Source organism: Nomascus leucogenys, chromosome 1a, assembly GCF_006542625.1.
Source record: "Nomascus leucogenys isolate Asia chromosome 1a, Asia_NLE_v1, whole genome shotgun sequence".
NCBI lineage: Eukaryota > Metazoa > Chordata > Mammalia > Primates > Hylobatidae > Nomascus > Nomascus leucogenys.
In genome coordinates this window covers 75,380,421-75,396,153 of record NC_044381.1, presented here as the reverse complement: position 1 = coordinate 75,396,153, position 15,733 = coordinate 75,380,421, and the positions used below count along the sequence as shown (strand labels likewise).

Below are 15,733 nucleotides of genomic sequence, written 5' to 3'. Positions count from 1 at the left end.
CCAGTAATGGGATTGCTGGTTCAAATGGTATTTCTGGTTCTAGATACTTGAGGAATCACCACAATGTCTTCTACAATGGTTGATTTACATTCCCACCAACAGTGTAAAAGCATTCCTATATCTCTACATCCTCTTCAGCATCTGTTGTTTCCTGACTTTTTAATGGTCGCCATTCTAACTGGCATGAGATGGTATCTCATTGTGGTTTTGATTTGTATTTCTCTAATGAGCAGTGATGATGAGCCTTTTTTCAGATCTTTGTTGGCCACATAAATGTCTTCTTTTGAGAAGTGTCTGTTGCCCATTTTTATTTTATTTTATTTTATTTTGAGACGGAGTCTCGGTCTGTCCCCCAGGCTGGAGTGCAGTGGCGCAATCTCGGCTCATTGCAAGCCCCGCCTTCTGGGTTCAGGCCATTCTCCTGCCTCAGCCTCCCAAGTAGCTGGGACTACAGGCGACCACCACCATGCCTGGCTAATTTATTATTTTTTTTATATATTTTAGTAGAGACGTGGTTTCACCGTGTTAGCCAGGACGCTCTCCATCTCCTGACCTTGTGATCCACCTGCCTCGGCCTCCCAAAGTGCTGGTATTACAGGGGTGAGCCACTGCATCTGGCCCCTTTGCCTACTTTTTGATGGGGTTATTTTTTTTCCTGTAAATTTGTTTAAGTTCCTCACAGATTCTAGATATTAGCCCTTTGTCAGATGGATAGATTGCAAAAATTTTCTCCCGTTCTGTAGGTTGCCTGTTCACCCTGATGATAGTTTCTTTTGCTATGCAGAAGCTCTTTAATTAGATCCCATTTGTCTATTTTGGCTTTTGTTGCCATTGCTTTTGGTGTTTTAGTCATGAAGTCTTTGCCCATGCCTATGTCCTGAATGGTATTGCCTAGGTTTTCTTCTAGGGTTTTTATGGTTTTAGGTCTTATGTTTAAGTCTTTAATCCATCTTGAATTAATTTTTGCATAAGGTGTTAAGGAAGGGGTCCAGTTTCAGTTTTCTGCATATGGCTAGCCAGTTTTCCCAACACCATTTATTAAATAGGGAATCCTTTCCCCATTGCTTGTTTTTGTCAGGTTTGTCAAAGATCAGATGGTTGTAGATGTGTGGTGTTATTTATGAGGCCTCTGTTCTGTTCCATTGGTCTATATACCTGTTTTGGTACCAGTACCATGCTGTTTTGGTTACTGTAGCCTTGTAATATAGTTTGAAGTCAGGTAGCGTGATGCCTCCAGCTTTGTTCTTTTTGCTTAGGACTGTCTTGGCTATACGGGCTCTTTTTAGGTTCCATACGAAATTTAAAGCAGTTTTTTCTAATTCTGTGAAGAAAGTCATTGGTAGCTTGATGGGGATAGCATTTTACTTTGGGTAGTATGGTCTTTTTCACAATATTGATTCTTCCTATCCATGAGCACGGAATGTTTTGCCATTTGTTTGTGTCCTCTCATTTCCTTGAGCAGTGGTTTGTAGTTCTCTTTGAAAAGGTCCTTCGAATCCCTTGTAAGTTGTATTCCTCAGTATCTTTTTCTCTTTATAGCAATTGTGAATGTGAGTTCACTCATGATTTGGCTATTATTGGCATATAGGAATGCTTGTGATTTTTGCACATTGATTTTGTATCCTGAGACTTTGCTGAAGTTGCTTATCAGCTTAAGGAGATTTTGGGCTGAGATGATGGAGTTTTCTAAATATACAATCATGTCATCTGCAAACAGAGACAATTTGACTTCCTCCCTTCCTATTTGAATACCCTTTATTTCTCTCTCTTGCCTGATTGCCCTGGCCAGAACTTCCAGTAGTTGAATCGGAGTGGTGAAAGATGGCATCCTTGTCTTGTGCTGGTTTACAAAGGGAATGCTTCCAGCTTTTGCCCATACAGTATGATATTGGCTGTGGGTTTGGGGTTTGTCATAAATAGCCCTTACTATTTTGAGATATGTTTCATCAATAGCTAGTTTATTGAGAGTTTTTAGCATGAAGGGGTGTTGAATTTTACTGAAGGCCTTTTCTGCATCTATTGAGATAACCACATGGTTTTTGTTATTGGTTCTGTTTATGTGATGGATTATGTTTACTGATTTGCATATGTTGAACCAGCCTTGCACCCCAGGGATGAAGCTGACTTGATTGTGGTAGATGAGCTTTTTGATGTGCTGCTGGATTTGGTTTGCCAGTATTTTATTGAGGATTTTTACACTGATGTTCATCAGAGATACTGGCATGAAATTTTCTTTTTTTTGTTGCGTCTCTGCCAGGTTTTCATATCAGGATGATGCTGGCTTCATAAAATGAGTTAGGGAGCAGTCTCTCTTTTTCTATTCTTTGGAATAGTTTCAGAAGGAATAGCAGCAGCTCCTCTTTGTACTTCTGGTAGAATTCGCCTGTGAATCTGTCTGGTCCCGGGCTTTTTTTGGTTGGTAGGCTATTAATTACTGCCTCAATTTCAGAACTTGTTATTGATCTATTCAGGGATTCGACCTCTTCCTGGTTTAGTCTTGGGAGGGTGTATGTGTTCAGGAATTTATCCATTTCTTCTAGATTTTGTAGTTAATTTGTGTAGAGGTGTTTATAGTATTCTCTGATGGTGGTTTGTATTTTTGTGAAATCAGTGGTGATATCCCCTTTAACATTTTTTATTATGTCTATTTGATTCTTCTCTCTTTTCTTCTTTATTAGTCTAGCTAGTGGTCTACCCATTTTGTTGATCTTTTCAGAAAACCAGCTCCTGCATTCATTGATTTTTTTAAGGGTTTTGTCTGTCTCTATCTCCTTCAGTTCTGCTCTGATCTTAGTTATTTCTTGTCTTCTGCTAGCTTTTGAATCTGTTTACTCTTGCTTCTCTAGTTCTTTTAACTGAGATGTTAGGAAGTCAATTTTAGATCTTTCCTGTTTTCTCCTGTGGGCATTTAGTGTTAGAAATTTCCCTCTACACACTGCTTTAGATGTGTCCCAGAGATTCTGGTATGTTGTGTCTTTGTTCTCACTGGTTTCAAAGCACTTACTTATGTCTGCCTTAATTTCATTATTTACCCAGTAGTCACTCAGGAGCAGGTTGTTCAGTTTCCATGTAGTCGTGCTGTTTTGAGTGAGTTTGTTAATCCTGAGTTCTAGTTTGATTGCACTGTGGTCTGAGAGACTGTTTGTTATGATTTCTGTTCTTTTGCATTTGCTGAGGAGTGTTTTACTTCCAATTATGTGGTCAATTTTAGAATAAGTGTGATGTGGTGCTAAGAAGAATGTATATTCTGTTGATTTGGTGTGGAGAGTTCTGTAGATGTGTATTAGGCCTGCTTGGTCCACAGCTGAGTTCAAGTCCTGATTATCCTTGTTAATTTTCTGTCTTGTTGTTCTAATATTGGTGGGGAGTTAAAGTCTCCCACTATTATTGTGTGGGAGTCTAAGTCTCTTTGTAGGTCTCTAAGGACTTGCTTTATGAATCTGGGCACTCCTGTATTGGGTGCATATATATTTCTGATAGTTAGCTCTTCTTGTTGCATTGATCCCTTTACCATCATGTAATGACCTTCTTTGTCTTTTTTTTATCTTTGTTGGTTTAGTCTGTTTTATCAGAGACTAGGATTGCATCCCCTGCTTTTTTTGCTTTCCATTTGCATGGTAAACATTCCTCCATCCCTTTATTTTGAGCCTATGTGTGTCTTTGCATGTGAGATGGGTCTCCTGAATACAGCACACTGATGGGTCTTGACTCATTATCCTATTTGCCAGTCTGTGTCTTTTAATTGGGGCATTTAACCCATGTACATTTAAGGTTAATATTGTTATGTGTGAATTTGATCCTGTCATTAGGATGCTAGCTGGTTATTTTGCCCATTAGTTGATGCAGTTTCTTCAGTGTCAATGGTCTTTACAATTTGGTATGTTTTTGCAGTGGCCGGTACCGGTTTTTCCTTTCCATGTTTAGTGCTTCCTTCAGGAGTTCTTGTAAGGCAGGCCTGGTGGTGACAAAATCTTTTAGCATTGGCTTGTCCCTAAAGGATTTTATTTTTCCTTCATGTATGAAGCTTAGTTTGGCTGTATATAAAATTCTGGGTTGAAAATTCTTTTCTTTAAGACTGCTGAATATTGGCCCCCCATTCTCTTCTGGCTTGTAGGGTTTCCGCAGAGTGAGCCACTGTTAGTCTTATGGGCTTTCTTTTGTGGGTAACCCAACCTTTCTCTCTGGCTGCCCTTAACATTTTTTCCTTCATTTCAACCTTGTTGAATCTGATGATTATGTGTCTTGAGGTTGCTCTTCTCAAGGAATATCTTGGTGGTATGCTCTATATTTCCTGAATTTGAATGTTGGCCTGTCTTGCTAGGTTGGGGAAGTTCTCCTGGATAATATCCTGAAGAGTGTTTTCCAACTTGGTTCCATTCTCCCCATCACTTTCAGGTACACCAATCAAACGTAGGTTTGGTCTTTTCACATAGCCCCATATTTCTTGGAGGCACTGTTCATTCCTTTTCATTCTTTTTTCTCTATTCTTGTCTTCACACTATTTCATTAAGTTGATCTTCAATCTCTGATATCCTTCCTTCCGCTTGATCAGTCTGGCTACTGATACTTGTGCATGCTTCACAAAGTTCTCGAGCTGTGTTTTTCAGCTCCATCAGGTCATTTATGTTCTTCTCTAAACTGGTGATTCCAGTTAGCAATTCGTCTAACCTTTTTTCAACGTTCTTAGCTTCCTTTATTATGGGGGAAGGAATTAAAGAGGAGAAAACGTGATTTTGATTAAGGCAATATACTCAGACTATTTAGGTTTAGATGAACTGAGTAAGCAAAGGGAAATTACAGCCCAGCTTTCTGTAGTCCTTTCCAGAGCTAATTTGAAGAAACAGAAAGGGTTAGAACATGCTCCTTTAGCTCGGAGGAGTTTGTTATTACCCATCTTCTGAAGCCTACTTCTGTCAATTCATCAAATTCATTCTCCATCCAGTTTTGTTCCCTTGCTGGCGAGGAGTTGTGATCCTTTGAAGAAGAGGCGTTCTGGTTTTGGGAATTTTCAGCCATTTTGCACTGGTTTTTCCTCATCTTTGTGGATTTATCTACCTTTGGTCTTTGATGTTGGTGACCTTCAGATGGGGTTTCTGCGTGGATGTCCTTTTATGTTGATGTTGATGCTATTCCTTTCTGTTAATTTTCCTTCTACCATTCACGTGCCTCTGCTGCAGGTCTGCTGGGGTTTGCTGGAGGTCCACTCCAGACCCTGTTTGCTTGGATATTACCAGCAGAGTCTGCCAAACAGCAAAGATTGCTGCCTGTTCCTTCCTCTGGAAGCTTTGCCCCAGAGGGGCACCCGCCAGATGCCAGTCAGAGATCTCCTGTATGAGGTGTCTGTCAACCCCTGCTGGGAGGTGTCTCCCAGTCAGGAGGCACGGGGGTCAGGGACCCCCTTGAAGAGGCAGTCTGTCCCTTAGCAAAGCTCGAGCACTATGCTGGGAGATTTGCTGCTCTTCAGAGCTGGCAGGCAGGAACATTTGTCTGCTGAAGCTGCACCCACAGCCGCCCCTTCCCACAGGTGCTCTGTCCCAGGGAGATGGGAGTTTTATCTATAAGCTCCTGACTGGGGCTGCTGCCTTTCTTTCAGAGATGCCCTGCCCAGAGAAGAGGAATCTAGAGATGCAGCCTGGCTACAGCTGCTTTGCTGAGATATGGTGGGTTCCACCCAGTTCCAACTTCCTGGCATCTTTGTTTACACTGAGGGAAAAACCGCCTACTCAAGCTTCAGTAATGGCGGACGCCCCTCCCCCGACCAAGCTTGAGAATCCCAGGTCGACTTCAGACTGCTGTGCTGGCAGCGAGAATCTGAAGCCAGTGGATCTTTACCTTGCTGGGTTCCATGGCAGTGGAATCTGCTGAGGTAGACCACTTGGCTCCCTGGCTTCAGCCCCATTTTGAGGGGAGTGAATGGTTCTGTCTTGCTGGCGTTCCAGGCGCCACGAAGTATGAAAAAAAACTCCTGCAGCTAGCTTGGTGTCTGCCCAAATGGCCGCCCAGTTTTGTGCTTGAAACCCAGGGTCCTCGTGGTGTAGGCACCTGAGGGAATCTCCTGGTCTGCAGGTTGCGAAGACCATGGCAAAAGCATAGTATCTGGGCTGGAAAGCACCGTTTCTCACGGCACAGTCCCTCATGGATTCAACTGGCTACAGGAGGGAGTTCCCTGACCCCTTGTGCTTCGTGGGTGAGGCAACGCCCCACCCTGCTTCTGCTTGCTCTCCGTGGGCTGCACCCACTGTCTAACCAGTCCCAGTGAGATGAGCTGGGTACCTCAGTTGGAAATGCAGAAATCACCCACCTTCTGCATTGATCTCGCTGGGAGCTGCACACTGGAATTGTTCCTATTCAGCCATCTTGTTCAGGTCCCTAAGATATATCTTATACATATAATCTTAAATATATTCACTGAAGAGAAACAATTTTGTTGAAAGTTAATTTATCTCCCTAACACTATACTGAACATGTACCATCTTTAGCATTTCCTCACCAGCATCCTTTAAAGCTTAGGACAAATATAGGTTCATTTCCTATCTGTTAAAGGAGAGCTGATTATAACATGAGTATTCAAAAAGGAGAGATTTCCTAGAAACAGTCATGCTAATAAAAGCTAACACTTTCAGGGCTGGGCATGGTGGCTCATGCCTATAATCCTAGCACGTTGGGAGGCCAAGGCAGGCAGATCACAAGGTCAAGAGATCGAGACCATCCTGGCCAACAGGGTGAAAACCCGTCTCTACTAAAAATACAAAAATTAGCTGGGTGTGGTGGCACGCACCTGCAGTCCCAGCTACTTGGGAGGCTGAGGCAAGAGAATCACTTGAACCCGGGAGGCAGAGGTTGCAATGAGCAAAGCTAACACTTTAATAGCTCTTAATATATGTCAGGTTCTAGTAAAAGTGTATTTTATGTCTTTAATTACCATGAAATATCTATACTATATTACAGATAAGAAAAGCACAGAGAGGTTAAGTATTTTGCCCAGGGTCACCAGCTAGTAAATAGAGGAGCTAGGATTTGAACTCATGCAATTTGTCTCCAAAGTGCCTCTAATTCTAAATAGAACAGAATCATCAAAAACAACTGGAGTCCTTAATCAGTGTTTCTCAAAGGGTGGTCCTCCCTCTTCTACATCCGAATAACCAGGAGTACTAGTTTAATGTTTACATTTCCAGGCCCCATCTCAGGCAAACAATCACTTTAGGATCTACATTTTATTAATAAATACTCCTGGAGAATTCTATGTCTGTTAAAGTTTGAGTAATACTGTATTAGAGACTAACAATCTACTAGTGGTTCATCCTATATGTATAATAAGACTATATCACTTCTCTGTTCAAATTTATTAATTTATTTTAGTTTTCAGTCAAGCTTTTAGTAAAAAGATCATAAAATAACAGTTTCTCACAGCCATACATTAAGACTGCACACTTCTGAATGGAGAGATCACTCACCGGTGAATTGCTTTTTTATGACACTGGACAGCTGCGTAGCTGCATCTCTGGCCTGAATTTATTTGAGGGTAATGTATCCTGAACTGAAATAATCAAGCTTCTCTTTTTATTTTCATTATATGAACAAAAAGGGTAGAACTGGTTTAGTGGAATAATCCACTATTATCTGGTTGAAATAGTCTGCCTAATTTATATAAAATTAAAATCACTAAAAAATTTTTAGTAAATGATTACTAGGTTGATTAGAAGAATAGCATTTGTAATACATCAACTTGCAGTTAATTTGGAGGGCATTGTGGTATAATAAAAGTAATACCGAGGCCAGGAGTGGTGGCTCATGCCTGTAATCCCAGCACTTTGGGAGGCCAAGGTGGGAGGATCACTTGAGCCCAAGAGCTCAAGACCAGCTTAGGGAATATAGCAAGACCCCATCTCAATAATAATATTCAACTAGAAGTAAGATCAGATGTTACTCCTAATCGTAATCACAACCTTTGGTTCTGTTGAACTGGAGATGGTTTCTCTGCTCCCAAGTCTTAAGTATTTACCTCATTAATATCAAAATGTAAAGATTTTTATCAAATCTGTATTTACCTCTGTGATTATAAGGTTAAATTATTTGTAATAGCTGTTGAATAAAAAGGCTACTAATTGATCTAATAGCTTAAATTATATTTTATATCAATTTGATATCTATTTAAAAAATCGTAATAAAAACTTTAAAGTCAAGTTTCAGGAAATCTGGTTAAGAACAATGAAGGGGTTGAAGAGGTTTTTTGAATGTTGGCAAGTCTTCAAAACAATCCTCGTGTGTGGTTTTGGTGCGATGTGTTTAATGTCAAAAAGATGAGAAAAACCCAAGCTCTCCATACACCGTGTATAATTAATTCCACAAAAAGGAAATTAAATAATTTCCACAATTAAAATGCTTCTATATTGAAAAGGAAATTACTTTTAGTACCAACAAGTAAAAATGTTATAGAAATCCTTGCATAATATTCAATGTCTTATTTAACAGATTTTCCATGTCAATCCTTTATGCATTTTGCTCATTCTGAGGGATCACCCTTAGTTACGCACATTTGTCTGTTAGATTATATATATATGACATAGATATAGATATGCATATATATATTCTATCTCTTAAATAAAAAGTATAAATCCTTTCACATTGGAACAGTTAAAATAATCACCTATGTTTAAAAATCCATTATTGTGCCAGAGAAATATTTTTTCTCATATGGATTATGCCTCTCTCATCCAAACATCCTCACATAAAATGTAAGAAATGTATATACATAAAAACAATCTGCAAGTTGACCTAACACACTTGTTGCCACGCTTATTTTTCAGCACTATAAGAAAACAGTGACAAGTTGACAGTTTAATTATAGAAAGATGTTTGCCTTTTCATATTTAATAGTATTCTAACAAATTATTTCTGAGATGCAGTGTTTTAAAGAAATTATTCTTCTCAACTACCCCTTTCTTCTTTTTTTGTTTTTTTTTCCTGGTTTAATAAGGACTTGTTTATTTTGAGGAAAAAAGGTCCCAAACATCAGGCTGTTCACAAAAATAACCCACAGTATCAACTTTAGAAGCAAATCTTAAGACTACAACACTAATTATTTTTCTAGAGGACGCATTTGACATGCCAGCTCTCATTCACAAAACTATGTTGTTGCATTTGTGTTGAACTGCCTCACACAGCACACTAATGTGGGGGTGTAATACACATACTTCTAACTCAAAGTTGCTTTCAGGAGCTACTCAACTAAAGGAGATTGCCTTTGCAGTTAGGGAAGCAACTACTGAACTTACGTATGAAGGAAAAGAACTGTACTCCCTGCATAACAAGAGATTATTTTGGAGACAGTTGATAAAAACCACATATCCTTTTTATTAAGTCATAAAGAAGTATCAAAATTAAAAGCAAAAATTACAGGGTAAGACTTAACAAAACTACTAGGGCATCAAAGGAGGTGAAAATGGAACTAGGTGCAGGGCAATATGAATTAATGAACATGGGAAGGACAAGGATTGGGAGAACAGTGAGCATGTGCTGAAGATACCGTGGGAGAGGATCTGGTGAAAAATTTGATCTTAGACAAGCACCTATGTAAAAAAATAATGGGATAAGATTTCTAAACCCCACTATGTGCTTAAGAGTCATCTTCGCCATTGGCGCTGTCTCTGTCATCCTCTCCTTCTTCAGCCTCTTTTTCATTATCCTTGATCAACTCCAGCTGGTCATCCCCCATCTTCATTGTCATCATCATCCAGTAGGTCCTCCTCAGCAAAGTCATCTGCACCCCCCTCAGACTCCACCTTCACATTAGTCTCATCTTTCTTCACGGAACTGCTGCTCTGCTCCTCTTCCGACTTATCATCCTTCATCTCTACTGCTTGTTTCCCCTGTTCCTTTTCAATTTTCTTCTAGGTTTTCTAAGAGAGAATCCACTTTTTGTTCTATCTGGGTCAATTCCTTCTTAATGGCCTGAAGGTCATCTCCTTTCAACTTTCCAGACTTGGAAGATCCCCGCTGTCCCCTCTTAGAATTGAAGCCACTTTATCCCTTTCATGAGGTGTTTCCTGACACATGCTGACATTTCGAGGGCACTACAGCCCGAGCAATAGGAGGAAGAGGAACATGTGCTGGGTAACTGTACATCCTATCATAATAATCCCATTGAAAGTCATGGTCCAAGTCAAAAGAGGAGCTGTACATCTCCACCTACAGCGGCCCGGGCATTTCTCTTATTAACATATTAAACAAAGGCAAAGCCCTTATGAACAGAGCAACCCACAATTTTGCCATACTTTGAAAAGATTGCCTCCACATCAGATTTCTTGAGCACAAGAGTGTTGAGATTCCCAGTGAACACATGGGAGTTCATGGAGTGAGGATCTGTCTTGTCGGTAACGTTGCTGGCCACTGTGCTGGATGACGAAGCTTCTCACAAAGCCGAAAATGTAGCTGAAGATCAAAAAAATCTCACAGAAGTGGGGAGGCAGAAGAGATTAGATTCTGAGACTCCTACTCCCTGGTACTATGTGGAGAAGCCAACTGCTGCTCAAGGTCGGCAAGGCAGGCACAACTGCTCAGTCTTCATCTCTTCACAAAATGGCCTTTCTTCTTTTTATCCCCGGAGAGCAGATGCTTTGTTTTATCCACCTCTCTAGGGCCACAGCACTTTCTATGGGACTTTATGTAAAGGGATGCTAAAAAAGATTAACCTAAGAATGAATGCACAATGGAATATTATTCAGCTATAAAAAAGAATAAGGTAATGATACCTGCTACAACATGAATGAACCTTGAAAACATTATGTTGCCAGGTGTGGTGGCTCACACTTGTAATCCCTGCACTTTGGGAGGCTGAGGTGGGCAGATTGCTTGAACCCAGGAGTTCAAGACCAGCTTGGACAACAGAGTGAGACCTTGTCTCTACAAAAAATGAAAACGAAATTAGCCAGGCATGATGGCACACGCCTGCCATCCCAGCTACTCAGGAGGCTGAGGTGGGAAAATTTCTTGAGCCCAGGAGGTCAAAGGCTGCAGTGAGCCATGATCACGCCACTGCACTCCAGCCTGGGTGACAGAGCAAAATTCTGTCTCAACAACAACAACAACAACAAAAAGACCCGAAAACTAAAAGAAAACATTATGTTAAATGAAAGAAGCCAAAAAGAAAACCACATCTTGTATGATTCCACTTATATGAAATGTCCAGAATAGGGAAATCCAGAGAGACAGAAAGTAGATTAGTGGTTGGCAGGGATAGGGTTGGGGAGGGTAGAATGGAAAATAATTACTAATAGATATGGAGTTTCTTTTTAGGGTGAAGAAAATGTTCTGGAATTAGAAAGGGATGGTAATTCAGCAACTTTTTGCATATACTAAAAACCACTGAGAATTTAACAGGGAGAATTTTATGGTATGTGAATTATATCTCAATTTAAAAAGAGTGAATGAATGTCCACACGATTTTTCTTTCTCATCTAAAGTTCAAAAAGATTGCCCATGAACTAATATCTAAGCTGATTTAATTTTCCCCACCCTTGGGCATATTCTCGGCTGCCCCTACCCTCTGTTCAACTATTTTGTCCTCAAAGAATAAAAATCTATGTTAATACTATAAAATAAATCAATCTTTTGGAAAAGCAAATAAAAATCACCTTAGATTAGTCAGTCCACTGTGGCTGTTTGCATGACTGTCTACATTAAAAAGAGACAGTAATGGAAAAATGATTGTAATGAAATATTCTCATTTTTCTCTTCCCTTCCTTCTTCCGTCTTATTACTAAATAACAGAATTAAATGTTGTTTGGGGTTAATAGCAAATGATGTAATCATCAAACTCAATTCCATGAACATTTACTGATCACCACAGTGCTACAGTGGGAAACAAGCTCTCTTAAATAAGAAACTGATAACATATCTTAAAAACAAATCACAACACTATCCCATATATCACTTTCTTTGGAATATTAAATAATCAGTCCAGGGAATACAGAGATAATAAAAGCAGCTCTTGTCAACAAGCTGTTAAGTCACACGATAAATATTTATTAAATGCTTATTCAATAAATAGTATTACACAAGGAAAGGAGCATCAGCTTTGCAATCAAGTTGATCTGGGCTGGAATTCCAGATCTTCATTTTCTAAATTGTGTGCTTTGGGAAAATTAGTTAACCTTCATGAATCTTATCATTCTCTCTTGTAAAACAGGAATAAAACTACCTGAGTCAGGCATGATGGCACACACCTGTAGTCCTAGCTACTTGGAAGCTGAGGCAGGAAGACTGCCTGAGCCCAGGAGGTTGAGGATGCAATGAACTATCACACCCCTGCTCTCCAGCCTGGGTGACAGTGAGACTCTATGTCTATAAAACAAACAAACAAAACTACCTGCATGGCATGGTATTGTGATGAATAAATGAAATTAACATAGAACACACCTAGCAAACCTCTGGTAAATGTATTCCCATTTTTTGTTTTGTTTTGGTTTTGAGATAGAGTCTCACTCTGTCGCCCAAGCTGGAGTGTAGTGGTGTGATCTCAGCTCACTGCAACCTCCGCCTCCTAGGCTTAAGCAATTCTCATGTCTCAGCCTCCCAAGTAGCTGGGACTACAGGCATGTGCTACCACGTCCGGCTAATTTTTGTATTTTTAGTAGAGATGGGGTTTCGCCATGTTGGCCAGGCTGGTCTCGAACTCCTGACCTCAAGTGATCCACCCGCCTGGGCCTCTCAAAGTGTTGGGATTATAGGTGTGGGCCACTGTGCCCAGCAAAAAACTGTTGTTAAGATGATCATTATGTTCAAGGCAGAAAAGAGCTAGGGGAAGAGAGTGGGTTAAAATGAATACGACGTTTTCAATCGGAGGTTCAGTAAGAACTCAGAAAGATGGAGCTGAATGTTGAAGATTAAGTAATTTGTAGGCATATAAAAGTGGGGAGAGAAGGAAACTCTGGGTGGAAAGAAGATAATGCAGAAAGGCATTGAAGCTTAGTAGTACAGAGTGTGGAGGGCCCTCAATTAATGTTTACTGAGTTAAACTGTGTTGATTACACATTATATTGGATGTGCCAGTAAAAAACACAAGTTTTTGAGCTGACAGTTCTTCCCTTTCTGAAATCTAAAAAACAAAATTTTAAACAAGAGTATTTCCACTGTAGATTTATTAGCATGTACAATTTTTCTTTGTTTCCAGTTAGTCACTATTAATTATAAAACATAAATGTTTCAGATTTCTAGTCTAAATGGAATGTATTTTTAAATGAACACCTAAAAATCCAATTTACATTGTATTGAAAATATACTGTATTATAAATATGTCAAACTATCTCCTCCTAAAGTGTTAATATAAGAAAAAGATGTAAGAGTAAATAAATGTAATACAGTATCACATTTACACACCTTTTAACAACAAAACCTTTTATACCTTCCCAAGTGATAAGCTTTTAGTACAAGCTAATTAAGAAAATTCATAATAAGCAAAAGAAGTGCCATAAACTCAGTAATATATACATGATTTTATTGAAGTATAATTTATAACCAGTAAAACTAACCATTGAAAAATACTTAGTTATATAGACACTACCCCAATCAAGATATATAATATTTCCATCCAAATGGAAAAAAGTTCCCTCCTGCCATTTGTTGTCAAACTCTTCTTCGAGGCAACCACTGACCTGTTCTCTGTATCTATAGTTTTGCCTTTTCCAATAAATTTTGCCTTTTCCATATAAATGGAATCATACAGTATGTAGCCTTTTAACTGCTTGCACTACATTTAATGCAACTGAGATTCATCTGTGCTGTTGTGTGTGTATCAGTAGTTCACGTCTTTTCATTGCTGAGTACTATTCCATTGTATGGATGTACCACACAGATTGTTTATCCATTTACTTGTTGAAGGACATTTTGGTTGATTCCAGTTTTGGGTAATTATAAAAGAAACTGCTAAAAAAGTTTTGAGTACAGGTTTTGTGTGAAAATAAGTCTTCATTTATCTTGAATGAATACATAGGAAATGGACTGCTGAGTCATATGGTAAATTTACGTTTAATTTTATAAGAAACTGTCAAACAGTTTTCCAAGGTGCAAGTTGCATTCTGCATTCCCACCAGCAATGTATAAGAATTAGAATTGATCTATATCCTCACCAACACATGGTAGTATCAGTTTCCTTGATTTTAGTCAACCTAATGGGTATTCAGTGGTATTTAATTTTTAATTTGCATCTTCCCAATTACTAATGATGTTGAACAATTTTCCATGTGCTTATTTGCCATCCAAATATCTTTTTTGGTGAAGTATCTGTTCAAGTCTTTTATCCATTTTAAAAATTGTGTTGTTTGTTTTCCTAGTGCTGAGTTTTGTAAGGTTTAAAAATATATTCTGGACATAACTGCTTCATCAGAAAGCAAATTTGCAAATATTTTCTTCCAGTCTGTGATTTGTCCTTTTTCATTCTCTTAACACTGTCTTTTGAAGAATAGAAATTTTTATTTTGATTAAGTCCAATTATCAATAGTTTCTGCAATATCTTAGAAATCTTTGCCCAACCAAAGGTCACAAAGAAACATTTTCTCCTATATTTTCTTCTAGAAGTTTTGTAGTTTTAGGCTTTACATTTAGATCTATGATCCATTTTTTAGCTCATTTTTGTGTGTTTGTGAAATATAGATTGAGGTTCATTTTTTTTGTATATAGATGAGCTCTGTCCAAACACCATTTGTTGAAAAGATTATCCTTTCTCCATTGAATTGTCTTTCCCGTTTGTAAAAATCAATTGATCAACTGATCATAAATGTGTGGACTTTTTTTCTTAATTCTCTATTCTATCCCATTGATATTTATGCCAATATCCCACTGTCTTGATTACTGTAGCTTTATAATAAGTCTTAGAGTTATATAGTATAATCTTCCAACTTTATTTTTCTTTTTAAAAGTCATTTTGGCTATTCTAGGTCCTCTGCATTTTCTTATGAGTTTTAGATTCAGCTTGTCAACTTCTACCCAGAAATCCCTGCTGGAATGTTTTTGAGATTGCACTGAATCTATAGATCAATTTGGAGGGAACTGACATTTTAAATTCTGCCCTGTCCCTTTGGCAAATTTTGTGCAGGACAGTTTCCAACCACTCTCCCAACAATAAGAAACTTCTAATCGTGCTAATAAAAGAATGTGGGACCAAGACTATTTCCTTCTTCTCCACCAGGAGTGGATTCTTTTTTTTCTTTACCCTTCCCCCAGCCACAATAGGTTTTCACCTATACCCTGGAAATAACAGATGTGTTGCCCCTTCCTCAGTGGCTTAGGGCTTTTGTTCTTAAAGGAGAAGGGTCAAAGTGGGGCATCCTGTCTTTCTGGCAGTAACAGCCACTCCCCTCATTCAGGCCTGCACCAGTGAGAGAGACTCTCTGCCTTTCCCCACAATCTTTCTCTAGAGGTCTGTGCAGAAGATGCCTACAAGTGGGTGTGAACTCCACTTGTATCTCTGACTACCAATGGTTCTACACTTGGCCTTTAGAAATCCACTTAAAAAGTTTAACTAAATACTTCTTATCTGCTTGATTGGTGCCTGGTGTCTCTTCCTGTAACCATGCTCTGTCACAAGTGAGACAGTGCTTGTGTCTCATCTCTTTTTGGAGGAGTCTGTCTTTCCTTGGACTTTAGGCTACGTAGTTGCTCTGCATCAGAAGCTCTCTGATGGGTTCAAGAAATGTTAATGATTTTGTAGTTTATCTGACATTTTATAACAGTTAGG

General features: G+C 39.0%; 1 protein-coding gene and 1 pseudogene across 4 annotated transcripts in view; both read right to left on the bottom strand.

Annotated features, from left to right (window-relative positions):
- Positions 1–15,733, bottom strand: part of KIAA0586 (KIAA0586 ortholog) — a 122,194-nt gene that overhangs the window by 16,351 nt on the left and 90,110 nt on the right. The gene's annotated exons all lie outside the window — the stretch shown is intronic.
- Positions 9,183–10,461, bottom strand: LOC101178483 (annotated as a pseudogene).